The sequence below is a fragment of the Thalassophryne amazonica genome, chromosome 6, assembly GCF_902500255.1.
Source record: "Thalassophryne amazonica chromosome 6, fThaAma1.1, whole genome shotgun sequence".
In the NCBI taxonomy this organism is placed as follows: domain Eukaryota; kingdom Metazoa; phylum Chordata; class Actinopteri; order Batrachoidiformes; family Batrachoididae; genus Thalassophryne; species Thalassophryne amazonica.
In genome coordinates, this window is record NC_047108.1 from 12,187,633 (window position 1) to 12,204,109 (window position 16,477).

The 16,477-nt window shown below is 41.7% G+C and overlaps 1 long non-coding RNA gene across 1 annotated transcript; it reads left to right on the forward strand.

Annotated features, from left to right (window-relative positions):
• The first annotated feature begins 288 nt into the window (after positions 1–288).
• LOC117511853 lies at positions 289–15,426 on the forward strand. Its single transcript, XR_004561103.1, has 2 exons — positions 289–825; positions 15,185–15,426. It is a non-coding gene; the product is annotated as an uncharacterized LOC117511853 (long non-coding RNA).
• Positions 15,427–16,477: the final 1,051 nt, after the last annotated feature.

Here is a 16,477-nt window from a genome sequence, read left to right on the forward strand (position 1 = left end):
TATAAAATGCAAATTAAATTTCATGCATTTAAAAAAAACTTAATGAATTATCACAATCATTTTATGTATAATTGATATTTCTGTAGAACTCCAAAAGGTCTCACATGTGGGTGTGGCCCTGTTTTGCGTGTACCCGTGCGGTTCTGCCCAAAGTTCCTAAAACTTTATCCAATTGGCTGGATTTATTACGTTTTTCTACTATGATTGGACAGCCTTTCCTTCAATCAATGTCAAATCTTTGTGCTTATTAGGTAGCCACACCTCCTCTCACTTGGAGCCAGTAGTTTATTGGTGCGTCTAGGACTCTGGGGAGGCTCGTCTGGGGGAGGAAACGGATTTTCAGGGTTTTCCCCCCGTAGTGTTATATATTTAGCTGGGATAACATTAAAGTTGTGGATATTATTATTTTTTTATTTGCTTGTTTTTTGGCGTTAACATTTGTTACCTGGCTGCTCTGAGTGACTTGTTTTCAGCAACACGATTGCTAACAAGTAGTTAGCCTAGCCAGCTAGCCCAAGCGGCTCGTCGTGAGACGCTGCAGAGGAGAAGTCCAGTCCGTTTTTTGCGCCCTAATCTGAAACCAGCGTTGTTTTCACCGCGGCTGGCTGGCTGGGTGAAGCAGACTACGTAACGTTAGCTCGCACGCCGACGCTAGCACACTGTAGTTGGATTTTACACCGGGCGGGTGTCTTCTGTGGAGGGATACTGCAAGTCGCTACACTGGCAAGGAGACCGGCTAAAAAGAAGAGGCGAAATAAGAGCGTGCAAGGAACACGCCGAGAAGGAGGCGACTGGCTGGACTAGCCGGGGAGACACTTTCCCAACGTAAGTGATGCTCCGTAACGGTGGCCAAATCACTTCGCGGTACACCAGCATTTACTCAGCCGGTCACTGAGGCGGCTTTAGCGGCTACACCGCAAAGCTAGGCTACACACTGAGCTAGCAACACCACTAACACCTGATGAAAAGTGTGACAGCGTCGTGGCATTTACTTAACAACTTGACCGCAGTTGCTGCATTCATTTCCATTGCGAAACAAATACTTAAATGCTAAATTCCGTCATCTACACCGTACACAACCATGTTGGAAAGACTAAAGCTAATTAGCCGCTTAGCTAGGTCGTGCAGGCTTGTGATTTATTTTTTCCTCGATGTATTTTCATCACATGACGACCGCGGTGGCTGCTGGTAAAGTTACAAATTCAAGGAAAACGTATGAAGCAGTTTGCAAGTGGAGAGACTTAAGCAGTTTCTCGAAAAAGCTCCGTCTGCAGACTGCAAGACAGGCGGAATGTGTGGAGGCGGAACGTGGAGCAGGGGGGCGTAACTTTTAGCAGGAGATATATTTTGTGAAGGGCTGTTACCTATATGTAGCCACATTTTTCTAATCAAAGATCACGAGTTGGGGTGCTAGATCCTACTACAGCGTTCACTGGGTAAAAGGTGGAGGACAGGCCACCAATCTATCATAGGGTCACCTATAAACAGACAAACACAGCCACACTCCCATGCACACCTGTGGGCAATTTAAATCCCCGGTTAATCTAACCTGTTAGTCTGTAGGATTGTGAGGGAACCCACGTGTACACCAGGACCAGGGGCTAAGCGATCCCAGTACCATCTTGCTGTAAGGCAGCAGTACTTATCACAAAGCCACCATGCCACCTTTAGCTGTATTAATACCAATTTCTGTAATTACGTAGTGATTCTTATTGGTCAGTCTCAGTCCCGTGATTATGACTGCATCCATATGTAGGGATGAAGACCTTAAATATTTTCTTTGGTTCCAAAGTATTTGTAATTATTTATCTTTCTAATTTTATGGCAGTCAATGAATAGCTCACGTTTGAGGTGGCGGGGTGGGGATACTGACTGGCACTCCCAATCACTGTCCCCTACCACGCTTCATGCATGTTTAGGAAGGTGACGCCACCAGTTTATTACAAACATTGACGTTTTATTTGAATTGTGTAAGATTTCACATCTGGGATGTTTGCTTAATAGCGACGCTGCCTATGATGATTTTTAATCTGGATAGAGTGAGGTTTTATGAGATGCCGTCATTTGCGCAAAACCAAACAAACTAAAATAGACAAAATATTCTCCCTATTGACGTTTCAAATCCCGCAAAACCTCGGAGAAGTCGCCGCGCTGCGAGATCTCAGTAACATTGAGACGTTCTGATCGGGCTGCACTTTAACCCCTGTGCACGGACAACACCATTAACATTGCAACATAAAACTATTTTATATTGTGCCTAAAACTCTCATGAATATATTCTCTGGGTTTTTAGACATTGTTATTGTTTGTTTTATGTAAACATGCGAGAATCACAGGCTGTCTCTCCGTTATTTTCAGTGGGAGCTGCAGTGAGCTACGCTCGCTTCCTGTTCATTCGTTCTGGGGGAAAGTGGTTTGCTCTTTAACGTCTTGATTATTGTTCTTTACAACACTGTTTGCCCTCTTTGTTCGAGACTAATATATATAACATGTCTGAAATTTGGTTTGTGTTTATTAAATTCCACGCAGATTAAACGTAGCAGACACGGATTATTTGTTATAATTGTTTTAGCAAGTTTTCAGGGTGTCATGCTTGTAGTCTCTTATTAATGTGACGAAAAGCATAAAAAATTACATTTTTGTAGTATAATATTCATTTACAATTGTCATCATGTGGATTCTCTGTTGTTTGACTGCAGCGACTCTCTGGCACGCAAGGGATTATGGGATATGTTAGTAGGGCGAATTGAAGGTGGGTCTAGTCAAAAAAGGGAGCTGCAGAATAAATTCATCCAACCTGAAGGACAAACACCGCAAACCAATTCAAAAACATTTAATGAAAAAAGAAAGTTTACATTTACACTCTCTCATGGTGGTAAAGTTCTTAATACAGCTCTCTGCTGCTCACAGATTAAAGCCACTGTATGCAGGTTAGGGCTGCAGCTGTTGATTATTTTAGTAATCAAGTATTCTATCAGTTATTCTGGTGATTAATCAAGTAATCGGATAAAAAGTACTTTTGCGTTTTTAAAAAACATCAGTAGTCCAGGGCTGTCCCTAAGCAGTGATGCAATATCGCTGCGCCAGTGTTGATATTTTGCTTAAATGGTGATGGGATGTGGGTTTCTGTTTTTTTTGTTTTTCCAACTGGTAAAATTTAACAATTTTAAAGTTTTATTTATTTATTTATTTATTTATTTATTAATAAAGGTTGGTGAACTGGGTCCCTGCATGATTTTGTTTTTATCCCTCTTTATCTGTGATTCAGCAGAATCATTTCTGCTGAATCAGGGAGACAGATACCCTCTCTACTTTTAAGATTAGGCTTAAAACTTTCCTTTTCGCTAAGGCTTATAGTTAGGGCTGGATCGGGTGACCCTGGACCATCCCTTGGTTATGTTGCTTTAGACGTAGACTGTGGGGGGGTTCCCATGATGCACTGTTTCTTTCTCTTTTTGCTCCGTATGCATCACTCTGCATTTAATCATTAGTGATTGATCTCTTTTTCCTGGTTCTTTCCCTCAGCCCCAACCAGTCTCAGCAGAAGACTGCCCCTCCCTGAGCCTGGTTCTGCTGGAGGTTTCTTCCTGTTAAAAGGGAGTTTTTCCTTCCCACTGTGGCCAAGTGCTTGCTCATAGGGGGTCGTTTTGACCGTTGGGGTTTTTCATAATTATTGTATGGCCTTGCCTTGCAATGTGGAGCGCCTTGGGGCAACTGTTTGTTGTGATTTGGCGCTATATAAGAAAAAAGTTGATTGATTGATTGATTTCAGCTGGAGGTTGAACATGCAAGCCTCACAGTCAGTTTGTTTAAATGATTATTTTATTTAAGTTTACCGTGTTTATGAGGCGTTGTGTGTTGCCCAAAAAAGCGAAAATTAAAAAGCGGAACACCTAAGAAAGACTGGACTTCTGCTGTTTGTCAGCAGAAGTCCTACTCTTCACTCACTCCGGGGTCATTCCATGTCAATTCAATGAGGGCCTCACGCACTTTCTCAGATTTTCTTAAAATTTTAATCAAATATTTCCCAACTATTCAGAACAACAAATCTGACGTTTGAGGCCTGTAGGCCAAGTAGTTTCTGAGATATGGCCAATTTAGTGTGCATGGGGTCTGCCGTTTTCTTTTTTTTTTTTTTTTTTTAAGGCAAAAATTATGGCTGTCATTTCTGGAGCCATGTTCAAGGTAGAATATCTCAGCAAATAATTGACTTGGAGGCCTGAAATTTTCTGTGGCAGTTGTCATGAACACCCAGACTTGGACTATAGTCAAACAACAGACATTGACACTAAACTGTAAAGTTTATGTATGCTCAGACTATGGAAAATATTACATTGACTATTGTGAGCATCCATGTTTGAGACACTGAAGCATACCATTTACACTCAAAGAAGCCTTTCCATTTCTTGGCTCCTTAATGCCAGCTATACTGGCTATGAAATATGTAAATTTGGCATATCTGTGCTAAACAGTTATTGTGGGAGAAACCTCTGAAGTCTGAAAAAACATTTTGTGGTCAGATTTTATTAGAAGAAAAGCTCATGTGGGCAGGAAATAAAACTCTTCAAACTGATTCAATTTTGAAGATATTCATATCTACTTTATGTGTTATAAATATGGCCTTTTTTATGAAACTCCTTCCTGGTTAATTTAAGCATCCAATTATGGCTAATTTGTGCACTCGCAAATGTATTTCTAGTGCTGAAATGACAATTTCATTTTAATTGTGTGCACACACTGCATTCATATGATTCATGGCACACCCCAGAATGCTTGCACAGAGATCTGCCAGGGGGATTCCCCAAAGTTTCCACGGTTACTAGGCTTATATCCACCTGCATGATGAGTGTGATGTTGTGTGTTGTGCCTGTTCTACAAAGCAGAAGTTCTCTTGTTGCGTCATCTAAGTCTGTGATGGGGTTGACCCCTTGTTTCCTACAAGAAACCATGAAATTGAAAAGTGTTATTCCAAAGCATTACATGACTCTGACAAGAATAATCAATACCAATAGAAAAACTGCGTTCATTGTTTATTGGTCTGTTTAAAGAAATTTGAAACGTAGATCATCAAAATATTCACCTACAGAAAGAAGTGTGATGACATTCACTTTCATCAGACCAAAAAGAAGAGGGAGGAAGATGTGCAGCCATTCTTACTCCAACCAGACTGACAGCAGCAGCTTTGAACATGTCCAGACATGCAGTACCCCATTCACTGCATTGCTCATTGTATCCCTTGTATCTGCTGCATTGTATCCCTTTCTGTTTTCCTGGGTAATTATTTGTTTGTTCACATCTTTACAAGTTTTGGATGTTTCTCGGTATCAGGAGCTCAGCCAAAGTCGGCCCGAAGTCTTGACATTTTATTGAAATGGCAATAGGATGTGGCTTTCTGTTTTGATTTTCCGAACTTGTAAAATTTAATCATTTTAAAGTTTTATTTGTTTTATGTATTTTGTTTTTAATGTTGGTGGACTGGGTCCCTGTGGGAAGTTTTTTTTAATTTTTTTTTTTATCCCTCTTTCTCTGCGATTCAGCAGATGCATTTCAGCTGGAGGTTGAATATGCAAGCCTCGCAGTCACATTTTTATTATTATTATTTTTAAGTTTCCATGTTTGTGAAGTGTTGTGTTGCCCAGAAAAGCGAAATTAAAAACCAAAACACTCAATGTGAGTCTGAGCAAAAAGAAAGAAAAAGAGGATCTTCTTTCAGAGACTGTAGGTGTGGCTGAGGACGGAGCTGTGACTTGCTGGTGTGAGGGGAGTGCTGAGAGCCCCTCACACCGGGCAGAGAGAGGCAGCAGTTGGCCGCCGCGCGAATAGTCACACCCCACGTAGAGCAGAGAGCAGCTAGCGGACAAAACTGTTAAAAAAAAAAAAAAAAAAACCACACTGCTTTGCTTTTGCGCATTAAGTCTCTTTCAGATGATCACTGTGGACCGTCTTTCTCCTAAAAGGCTTTATTTACTGTGTCACGTTGGAAAGCTGTGGTTTTTGTGCTAAACGGATTAGTGCCTACACGACTCAAGTGCATGCTGTAGTATTACAACGTTAAATGAAACTTCAAGGCACAGAATTTGCCTCAAACATTTTTTTGTCATTGAATTATTCGAGTTACTTGACTAATCGTGTCAGCCCTAGCGTAGGCGTTGCTCTATCGCAACTTGAAAATCCCCCATTGTGAGATGTTGAAAGATTCACACACCTCGCTAGATGTATATTAAGAGAATTTATTATATGGCTATGTAGCTATGCTGTTTGTGTAGCAAGTGCTGCCTACCTAACTTTGTGTAAATTGTTTTAACGTATCATATTACTTACCCAAATTGTAACCCTAACCATTTTAAAACTTCTAAACAGATGCTAACTTTTAGAGATATTTGTTAATTTCTTCTTGTCTAAATTGCACGTACTGGTTTGCATGTTGTGCTCCTACAAGTAGAGCTGGGTATCTATTCAAATTTCAAGAGTAGATTTGATTCAGATTTTTAAGAATCAGAATTGATTATTTTGATTCAATCCGATCTTGATTTTGGTTTACAGTTTTACATGATTGTCTACTAGTTATGCAACATATTAATACTACTTGACAAAATTTGGCACTTAAAATGCAGGCAACAGTGTTTCAGAGAGTTATAAATTTAAAAATTTTCTGGGGGTTAACGGTCCTGGTCTCCCCTACAAATTCTCCTAAATTCTCCTGCAGTAGAAGAATGCAGCTCCCACAGTCCACACCAGAGAATCTTTGTGCGCTGTTCCACGGAAATGGCACGTTATGAGGAACGAAAAAAAAAACTGTGAATTATACAGCAGGCGATATTCTTTTCTTGCCCACAACACCAGTCCCGGCGGGAGTCATGAGTAACATCTTTAAATGGCTAATATGCACCCTCGGAAACAGCGCAACGGCCCAACTGCAGCGTAATTTTTTCAGGCATGCTGTTATAACATTGGCGAGAAGTGCATACATATTATTTTTGAAAAACATCGATCTTTGGATGTATGACTCGATCTATGGGAATTAAAATGAGAATCGATTTAAAATCGGCGAATCGATCTTTTCAACCCAGCATTACTTACAAGACGTGTAGCTTCTCAATTTAATTTAAGAAGATAATTTGTCGTCAAGTCGGCTTTTTAAGCACATTGACTTTGGGTGCCTGGATGACTCCTTGCTAGAAGGAGTTCCAGTTGTTGATGACGTACTGCAAGAAATTGGCTGACTAATGTTTGATGTTGCTCTTTGTACAACTTCTGTCTTGTAGTGACTTGTGTCATAAATGTTTATGGTCTTGAATGCCTTGATCTCCCTTCCGGTATCTGCTGAAGGTCAGAGTTGGCAAGCTTAGTTTCTAGGTGTTCGTCATAAAGATAGATTGAGACCATGAATTTGCTTAATAGCCCTCCTCTGCACGTCATCCATCTCCTTTTTTATAAAATAGGCCTTTGGTGGGGGGGTGGGGGTTTGGCTTCTGTACGTCACATAATTTGATGTTGCGCCATCTACTCACCCTCACAGTTTTCTGTGAGGGTGAAAAAAACATTTCTGGTTTCATATCTGTTCGGTCAGACTGGCGCTGTGTGCTGCCGGGTTAGATAAAAAGGCCACTCAGTGACTGTGTCGCACAGCAGTATTATAAATATGTCTCTGTACACTACCTTGGTTGTTTGCAGTAGTGTGGTATAGTCAGCTTGTAAAAATGTGACGTTGATGTTGCTACCCAGACTGTCCTAGTGCATTCTTGTTTCCATGCATAGTTGTAATCAGCTACTTAAATCTTAACACGCAGGCTGTAACAATGCAGGTGTCATCTCATTGTGGGGCTTAATGTAATTTGACATTCAAACGTACATCTAATTTGACAATGATCCCTATGGTTTTATTGAAATGTTACACGGTCAAGGAAAAGAGTGAAGGTATGTGATTAATTTCAAAGACAAAAATTTGTATTGAATAGGCACCATGAAATTTCTCTGCCTCTAAATAGTTATGAACAGGACACAGACTTGAGGCTTCCTATTCTGTTATAATGGGTTTTTACAGTGGATTATATATATATATATATATATATATATATATATATATATATATATATATACGAGGGCTGTCAATAAAGTAACGGTCCTTTTTATTTTTTTCAAAAACTATATGGATTTCATTCATATGTTTTTTACGTCAGACATGCTTGAACCCTCGTGCGCATGCGTGAGTTTTTCCATGCCTGTCGGTGACGTCATTCGCCTGTGAGCACTCCTTGTGGGAGGAGTCGTCCAGCCCCTCGTCGGAATTCCTTTGTCTGAGAAGTTGCTGAGAGACTGGCGCGTTGTTTGATCAAAATTTTTTCTAAACCTGTGAGACACATCGAAGTGGACACGGTTCGAAAAATTAAGCTGGTTTTCAGTGAAAATTTTAACGGCTGATGAGAGATTTTGAGGTGATACTGTCGCTTTAAGGACTTCCCACGGTGCGAGACGTCGCGCAGCGCTCTCAGGCGGCGTCATCAGCCTGTTCAAGCTGAAAACCTCCACATTTCAGGCTCTATTGATCCAGGACGTCGTGAGAGAACAGAGAAGTTTCAGAAGAAGTCGGTTTCAGCATTTTATCCGGATATTCCACTGTTAAAGGAGATTTTTTTAATGAAAGACGTGCAGACGGGTCCGCGCGTCGGGACGCAGCCGACGCGGTGCGGCGGCACAGGAAAAACACCTCCGTGTTGATAACCATTTGTAAAATCCAGGCGGCTTTTGATGGCTTTCAGTGGAGTGAGTATATGAGAAATTGTTTAACAGCAGGACATGTTCCAACTTGTCCTTAAGGCTTCCAACAGAGGTGTTTTTCCTGTGGCGGAGCGTCGCGGCGGCTGCGTCCCGACGCGCGGACCCGGGTGACGACGGCGGCTGAGAGCGCTGAGCGACGTCTCGCACCGTGGCAAGTCCTTAAAGCGACAGAATCACCTCAAAATCTCTCATCAGCCGTTAAAATTTTCACTGAAAACCAGCTTAATTTTTCGAACCGTGTCCACTTCGATGTGTCTCACAGGTTTAGAAGAAATTTTGATCAAACAAAGCGCCAGTCTCTCAGCAACTTCTCAGACAAAGGAATTCCGACGAGGGGCTGGACGACTCCTCCCACAAGGAGTGCTCACAGGCGAATGACGTCACCGACAGGCGTGGAAAAACTCTCGCATGCGCACGAGGGTTCAAGCATGTCTGACGTAAAAACATATGAATGAAATCCGTATAGTTTTTGAAAAAAATAAAAAGGACCTATACTTTATTGACAGACCTCGTGTGTGTGTATATATATATATATATATATATAATATATTTGATTTGTGGTCTTTGCAAATTAATTGAATACTTTTTATAACCGATTTAATGTCCTGAATTTTAATCGCATTTGTGTGTCCTTCAGAATGATGAGCCCAGCAACATTAACTTACCCATTGATAGAGGTGTGGTCCTTAAGCACTTTAAAAGTGTTAAGGAAAGGACAAGTTCAGGGCCTGATGGTATTGGGGGAAGGGTACTAAAAAACTGTGCAGAGCAATTGGCTGATATATTCTGCCACATCTTTTCTTGTTCAATGGAACTTCGTAGAGTACCCTCCCTTTGGAAATCCTCAACAATTGTTCCAATACCAAAAAATAAATCACCTAAAGAACTGAATGACTACAGGCCTATAGCACTAACATCTCTTGTTATGAAGACTTTTGAGAAAATTGTTAGAGGAGCTTTTAAGACAAACACGGAGTGTTAGACCCAGTTCGCATACAGATCTGGAAGGGGCGTGGATGATGTGATCTCCACTTTACTCAATCTGGCTTTGCAGCATCTTGAAGGTGCAAATACCTTTATTCAGATGTTGTTTATTGATTTCTCCTCTGCTTTTAACTGCATACAACCATATGTATTGGCGGAGCGATTAAGAGACATGAATATTGATGTTGGCCTAATCTTATGGATTATTGACTTTTTAACAAACAGATCGCAGAGAGTCAGAGTTAATGAAACTCTCTCCGATGCTGTTGTATCATCCACTGGAGTCCCTCAGGGCTGCATTTTATCCCCTTTGTTGTTTGTTTTTTATACTAATCTCTGTCAAAGCCAACATGATAATCATCACATCATAAAATATGCAGATGATTCAGTCATCCTGTCCCTTTTGCACGGTCATGACTCCACAGACCATAGTTTGGTCTTGCTGGACTTTTTAGAGTGGTGCCATTCATCTTTTATACATATAAATGTGGATAAAACCAAAGAAATGCACATTGATTTCAGGAAAACACCACCTGTTCTGAATCATATGTCCATTGATGGGAAGCCCATAGATATTGTTGAGAATTATAAGTATCTGGGCACCCAAATTGACAATAAATTATCTTTTGAATTGCAGGTTAATGCAGTGTGCAGTAAGGCTCATCAGAGAATGCACTTTCTGCGAAATTATAATGTAGATGGTGTCTTCATGAAAATGTTGTACAGTTGCTTTGTGGAGTCTGTGTTAACCTTTTCCTTCCTGTGTTGGCTTAACCTATTAAACCTTAAGAATCGCAATCGTCTTTGTAATATTGTCAAGGAATGTGGTAAAATTGTGGGAACTCAGTGCATGGACATTATGGGCCTTTTTAAAACAAGGGTTGTGTCAAAAGCCAGGAAAATTATGGCCGATTCTGCACACCCTCTGCACCCACAATTTAAGTTTCTGCCCTCGGGCAGACGCCTGGTAATGCCCAGATGCAGAACCAACAGACTAAAAAAACTCTTTTATTCCCACAGCCATTGCTCTCCTAAATAACACCTAAGGACTCACTGTTGCACTTAAGTCTATACTGACTCGCACCTTATTTCTGGGCTCTTGTTTTATATATTTATTCTGCTGTGTTTTTATGTTTTTATGTTTTTTATGAATTTGTATGATGTGGTTTTATGAATGTAATGTAATTTTTACTGCTGACTGCACCTGAACTGCCCCCATGGGGACTAAATAAATGATCAGATCAAATCAAAATGTTTATGTTTAAGAAAATGCAGCCTTACAAGGTTGATCAAGTGATTCTAGATGTAAATTTACTTATCTGCTTTGCTCATTCGGAGTTGGCTGGCAGTTTAGCGAAGCGCTGGTCAGTAGTCAGCAGAGACGCTGCTCCCCTCTTTTAGCTCCGGGTGATAACGTAGCATGTGGGCTTGCGGATTTGAAGTGTTTCCGAAGTACTTGACTTTCATTTTGCAGATTCTGCACACTACATAAGTCATGTCAAGCTCCTTCTTATGCAGCAAATAATAAAATCCAAAATGTGCCCAAACATTTGCCTTCAGCAAAGACTGTGTTGGCTGAATTAGCTCTTTGTCCGCCATGCTAAGCTACAGCCACTGAACTCTGCAGCGCACGAGTGTTTGAAGCACGCCGGAAACCCCCCCCCCAAGATTGTTTAAAAAATGCTTTAAAAAAATCGATTCTTGGACATTTTGGATCGATTCAGAATCGTAATAAATAAGAATCGCGATTCGGATGTGAATCGATTTCTCTCCCCCCCCCCCCCCGACACCCCTAATTAATATATATATATATATATATATATTAGACAAACCCTCAGTAACATCACCTCTTGGTTTTCAAAAGCACAGCTTTGAAGCTTGATTGAACCATGTCCAAATGTTACAATAAAAGTTTTTTTATTTATTTTTTTTTTTATTCATTGATCAAGCTGTGCGCATCACTTAATGTTGTTTTTGTATTTCTGAGCCTCACATTTTTCCACAATGCATGCCCTGATTCAAGGTTTTTGCGTTTTTCTTGATGAGTGCCACCAGCCTGAAAAAAGTTCTCGTGGAAACACAGAGGCAGCTTGGGTGTGGATTTGAAGATAGTACCCATCTTTGGCCCAATCCCAAAACTCTCTTCGGTCTATGGTTTCATCCTTTCCCTTTATTTAGCACATTCACTGTGCAAAATAAAGTAGTAGGGCAAAGGGAGAATATTGGGATTGGGCCTTCATCTCTCTAAGTAACGAGTCCATTGACACAAAGCAGAGTTTCACCTAGAATTCTCTCCTGCACCGCACCTTCAAATCACAATGTGGGGGGGAAAAAATATGAGGCGCCCAAATGCAAATGTTTAATATAAGTGATGTGCTTATTGTGAGGTAATGCTGCCACAATCTTGCAAATCTTGATCATTACTTGTTTAAAAAAACCCTGCTTTTCACAGAACAATACACAAGTATCTTTCGTATTTAAGAACTCCCAAAGACGAGAATCACTCAGTTTCAGCTTTATCAACCATATCGCCAACTGTGCGGGTGCAAACAATATACACTCGACAAAAATATAAATGCAACACTTTTGGTTTTGCTCCCATTTTGTATGAGATGAACTCAAAGATCTAAAACTTTTTCCACATACACAATATCACCATTTCCCTCAAATATTGTTCACAAACCAGTCTAAATCTGTGATAGTGAGCACTTCTCCTTTGCTGAGATAATCCATCCCACCTCACAGGTGTGCCATATCAAGATACTGATTAGACACCATGATTAGTGCACAGGTGTGCCTTAGACTGTCCACAATAAAAGGCCACTCTGAAAGGTGCAGTTTTGTTTTATTGGGGGGGATACCAGTCAGTATCTGGTGTGACCACCATTTGCCTCATGCAGTGCAATACATCTCCTTCGCATAGAGTTGATCAGGTTGTCAATTGTGGCCTGTGGAATGTTGGTCCACTCCTCTTCAATGGCTGTGCGAAGTTGCTGGATATTGGCAGGAACTGGTACACGCTGTCGTATACGCCGGTCCAGAGCATCCCAAACATGCTCAATGGGTGACATGTCCGTTGAGTATGCCGGCCATGCAAGAACTGGGACATTTTCAGCTTCCAAGAATTGTGTACAGATCCTTGCAACATGGGGCCGTGCATCATCCTGCTGCAACATGAGGTGATGTTCTTGGATGTATGGCACAACAATGGGCCTCAGGATCTCGTCACGGTATCTCTGTGCATTAAAAATGCCATCAATAAAATGCACCTGTGTTCTTCGTCCATAACAGACGCCTGCCCATGCCATAACTCCACCGCCACCACAGGCCACTCGATCCACAACATTGACATCAGAAAACCGCTCACCCACACAACGCCACACATGCTGTCTGCCATCTGCCCTGAACAGTGTGAACCGGGATTCATCCGTGAAGAGAACACCTCTCCAACGTGCCAAACGCCAGCGAATGTGAGCATTTGCCCACTCAAGTCGATTACGACGACGAACTGGAGTCAGGTCGAGACCCCAATGAGGACGACGAGCATGCAGATGAGCTTCCCTGAGACGGTTTCTGACAGCTTGTGCAGAAATTCTTTGGTTATGCAAACCGATTGTTTCAGCAGCTGTCCGAGTGGCTGGTCTCAGACGATCTTGGAGGTGAACATGCTGGATGTGGAGGTCCTGGGCTGGTGTGGTTACACGTGGTCTGCGGTTGTGAGGCTGGTTGGATGTACTGCCAAATTCTCTGAAACGCCTTTGGAGACGGCTTATGGTAGAGAAATGAACTTTCAATACACGAGCGACAGCTCTGGTTGACATTCCTGCTGTCAGCATGCCAATTGCACGCTCCCTCAAATCTTGTGACATCTGTGGCATTGTGCTGTGTGATAAAACTGCACCTTTCATAGTGGCCTTTTATTGTGGGCAGTCTTAGGCACACCTGTGCACTAATCATGGGTCTAATCAGCATCTTGATATGGCACAACTGTGAGGTGGGATGGATTATCTCAGCAAAGGAGAAGTGCTCACTATCACAGATTTAGACTGGTTTGTGAACAATATTTGAGGGAAATGGTGATATTGTGTATGTGGAAAAAGGTTTAGATCTTTGAGTTCATCTCATACAAAATGGGAGCAAAACGAAAAGTGTTGCGTTTATATTTTTTTGAGTGTATTTGGGTAAAAGCAAAATTTAACTTGCATATTTATTGTCACAATCCCACTAGTCATCACTAAGGGCCTCTTCACACATAACATGATTGAAAGCGACTGGCGCCTGAAGGATGAATCGCATGCCACTCGTGAAAAATCGGAGCCGTCTTGAACACCTTCCATAGCTTTCTTCACAACCATTCACGCACACCAGTGGCCAAAAGACAGCGAGTGCCCTGTGAGTGCCCATTCAACCCCCTCTTGGCAGATGTCGGCCAGAGTCCAGGTGCCACCCACGAACATCCAACACCAGTCGCGGGGCATTTACAAAAGGCGGGGCCCTTTGTGCTGCCAGCACAAGAGTAGAGCAGCTGACCACTTGTGACCTGGCTGTGTAAAGTGCCACACGAGTGTGCAGTTACCAAGAAACACACATCATGCAAGCCCCCCACCCCCCACAACACGTGGTGTGTGTGTGTTGCGCCCCCCCCCCCCGCAACACAGATGTCGTGAGAAGTGTGTCGTCGCCATCCCCCACGCCATGATCGAACATTGTCAGGAGCAGCTGAGGTGGCTGCAGAGCGATCGCTGTCCAGCGCAGTGATGTCCAAGCTGGGACAGCTGACCGCTATGTACTCGCAGCTCAGTTGGAGGACATATGCCTTGCCATCAACAACATGAACAACACTCCAGCAATGCACGTGTGGGTGGGCTGTCAGTTCCAGCTGACAGCAGCTCAGTGCACATAGTGCAGAAGATAAGACCATATTTAGAACAGAATCCTGTAAATGGTAATAAAAGCATCAAATTTGATGCACAAATTTTGAAAAACACAACGCTCACAAACACTGTAACTTAAATAAAATAATAATAATAAAAAAAAACTGACTGCGTGGCTTGCATGTTCAACCTCCAGCTGAAATACATCTGCTGAATTGCAGAGAAAGAGGGATTAGAAGGAAATCACTTGGCGACAGGTGCGTAAGGGGGCATTCTGTCAGAAACACTATTTCCTGCATTTTGATGGCCAAATTTTGTGAAGTAAAGCCATAGTGTTTTTGTTTTTTGTTTTTTTCAGCCTCACTTTAAAGCCAAAACAAACGAGGCATCAGGCCAAAACAGACGTAGCAATGTGTGTCAGCAACATCCGAACTGCCAGTTCATACACAGCAGTTTTCTGAAGAAAATCATTACAAATGTTTTTAATTGACTTCAACATTAATTTCTGATTAATGTAAATTTCTCACTTATTTTCCTTTTTCCTGCAGATAGACAACAGATTTCGTACACCCAGCCATGAGTATTGAGATACCGGTGGGGTTGACAGAACTGCTGCAGGGCTACACTGTGGAGGTGCTGCGACAAAGGCCGTCAGACTTGGTGGATTTTGCTGTACAGTACTTCACCCGTTTGCGGGACACCAGAAGTCAGGATGGGGCTGGTGCAGCTGGAAAAATGGGGAAAGGAGTGATGTTTGACGGGGAGCCAATGCAAACAGAGTCCAACGGGGATGAGGAGGAGGATGACGATTCTGACTTTGAGCGTAAGTTGTTTTGCTACTTCGCTTGTCAGCTGTGGCATGAAGGTGTTTGTTGATGGTGTTTGTGTGAGCAATAAGAGACATGACGAGTGAGTGGAGGTGAGACTTGGAAGTGCTGCAGATGATCAACTTGTAATGTATTCAGTGACTTCCTGAGAGACAGATTTCTCAGTATGTGATGCCTAGCATGTTTCTGAATGCACACAGAAAATCTCATTGAATTGTGAGGCAGCCCTCATCCACCACTCATCTCATCTAAGCCAGTCTGATCTTCATCTATCTGGCTGCCCGTCAGTCATGCAATTGAATATAGGTTAAAGAGGATTTACAAATCATTGTATTCTGTTTTTATTTACATTTTACACAACGTCCCAACTCTCATTGGGATTGGGGTTGTAGTAAGTTAACTTAAATGATCGTGCCGTGTTGTAAAAGGACTCATGTTGAAAGTAAGTTGTTGCTTCTCTTTTTCCTCTGGATCTGCTTGTTGTTGAGGTTTTTTTTCTCTGTTTCTTCTTTCTAAATTTGATTTACAGCAGATGCTCATGTTGGGTAAAGTTGATGTTGATGTTAGGTACCTTTATTATACAACCCCTGGCAAAAATGATGGAATCACCGGCCTCTGAGGATGTTCATTCAGTTGTTTAATTTTGTAGAAAAAAAGCAGATCACAGACATGACACAAAACTAAAGTAATTTCAAATGGCAACTTTCTCGCTTTAAGAAAAACACTATAAGAAATCAGGAAAAAAAAATTGTGGCAGTCAGTAATGGTTACTTTTTTAGACCAAGCAGAGGGAAAAAAATATGAAAATATGGAATCACTCAATTCTGAGGAAAAAATTATGGAATCATGAAAACCAAAAGAAGGCTCCAACACATCACTAGTATTTTGTTGCACCACCTCTGGCTTTTATAACAGCTTGCAGTCTCTGAGGCATGGACTTAATGAGTGACAAACAGTACTCTTCATCAATCTGGCTCCAACTTTCTCTGATTGCTGTTGCCAGATCAGCTGTGC